Source organism: Tenrec ecaudatus, chromosome 14, assembly GCF_050624435.1.
Source record: "Tenrec ecaudatus isolate mTenEca1 chromosome 14, mTenEca1.hap1, whole genome shotgun sequence".
NCBI classification, from domain to species: domain Eukaryota; kingdom Metazoa; phylum Chordata; class Mammalia; order Afrosoricida; family Tenrecidae; genus Tenrec; species Tenrec ecaudatus.
Window position 1 is genome coordinate 51,772,032 of NC_134543.1, and position 1,867 is coordinate 51,773,898.

The 1,867-nt window shown below is 42.9% G+C and overlaps 1 non-coding gene across 1 annotated transcript; it reads right to left on the minus strand.

Moving 5' to 3' along the window:
• Window positions 1-1,397: 1,397 nt before the first annotated feature.
• Window positions 1,398-1,529, minus strand: LOC142427183 (small nucleolar RNA SNORA76). Its single transcript, XR_012779995.1, has one exon. It is a non-coding gene; the product is annotated as a small nucleolar RNA SNORA76 (small nucleolar RNA).
• Between the last annotated feature and the right edge of the window lie 338 nt (window positions 1,530-1,867).

The window sequence follows — 1,867 nt, forward strand, 5'->3', positions numbered from 1 at the left end:
TGTGCTTTACACAATTGATGTATGTATGGATTGTGATAATAGTTGTATGAGCTCCTGATAAAATGATTTTAAAAAGAAATGTTCATAAACAAAACAAAAAAGAAATGTTCTGAATGCTTAATAGATATTAATGATCTAGTTCCTCATGAAAAGTTTGCTATTATGATTTCAGTAACAGGTTAAGAAACTGCGGGGCGGAACGACTAGCTCATTGGGCCTTATTCACTCAACTAGTTCGTGGTAGAGCTGGAATTGAAACTCAGTCTAATGCTCTGTCACTGCAACATGCCCTCTGATTATATTAGTAACTGACCCGTGCTTGCGATGATTGAATTGTGTCCTCCAAAAAGAATCGTTGAAACATTAACCCCTAGTATTGACGAATGTAAACTTGCTTGGAAATAAAGTTTTTAAAGGTAGTATCAGTTATTTATTTATTAATTTTTAAGCTCAAGCAGCAAAGTGATTATGAGCTGGGCTTCTAACCACAAGGTCAGCAGTTCAAAACCACCAGGATTCCTCAGGAGAAACACAAGGCTTTCTCCTCACATAAATTGTTACAGTCTTGGAAACCCAGAGGGGCAGTTCTACTCTGTCCTATAGGGTTGGAATTAGTCACAGTTGACTCGATGGCTGTGAGTCTTGTTTTGGTTTCATCTGTTCATTTTAAATGAGGTCACACCAGCATAGGGTTTGTCTGACTCTTATATGACAGATATCTTTTAAAGGGGAGAAAATATCCCAAGACAGGAAACCAAGGGATTTGTGGAATTGCCAGATGTTAGAAGAGAGGCGTGTGGTCTTGCTCCAACTCGCAGGGCCCACGGCATCCACACTGCCCGGCTAGGTGAGCCCTGTGATGTCCTGATTCAAAGTGGCCTAGACCAGTCTGTTTCAGCTCCCTAACACCTAGAAACTGATCCTGATGTGTTCTGGTTCATTTCATACAACTTCCAGTTTTCCTAGATTCATACTTTGTACATTCCAAGTTCTAATTACTAACTGATGTTTGCAGCTGTTTCTTCCCTTTTTCAGTCATGACCCAGCCAAAAATGCAGGTAGGGAAGTCTCCACTCCTGAAGGCGTTACTCCATCAGCGCCATGATGATCAATTCGGCCTTGAGAAGGCAGCTCTTCCCTAGTCCTTTTCTGAGGTTTCTGACAGTGTTTCGATGCTACTGTATTGTTTTCCAGAAAGTACCAGTGACATAGCTTCCAGCGTCACGGGGACACAAACCAGCACAGCATGACAAACCGACAGACAAGCGGTGGGGAGAGATGCATGGGACAGTTTTTATTTCAGAGTGCTCAGAAGCAATCAATATAACCAGTAGCCTGATTTGGACTTCCAGCCTCTAGAAATGTGATACAATACATTTCGGTTCTTTTTTTTTTTACCATGTCGCTCATGGTTAAAAGGGCCGCCCCGCAGAGGCTTGGTGGCCCCAGTTAATGCGCCAGCACTTGCTCTGGCGCTGCAGCTTAACCCCCTGCGCCACGGGCAGGCACGGCGGATTCAAAGGCAGCGCCCACATTTCGGTTCTTATAAGCTACCCATATTGTAATATTTTGTTATGGCGGTCCTCTAAAACCCAAATCAATCAATCAATAAACTCACAGCCTTCAAGGCAATGCTTACTCAGAGTGACCCTATGGGATAGGGTAGAACTGGCCCCCTGTGCGTTTCAGCGTTTCAGTAACTGAAATTCCTCCCACCTTTTTATGTAACAACATAAGCATGTTTTTTTAAGCTTCTCTTCATATCACAATGGAATGATGAGAAAATTAGAACATGATCTTTGCAAATATCTGACAAAGAGCAGAGACTTCCAGGCAAATTTGGGGTTTCTTGCTGGCCAGCGGGGCT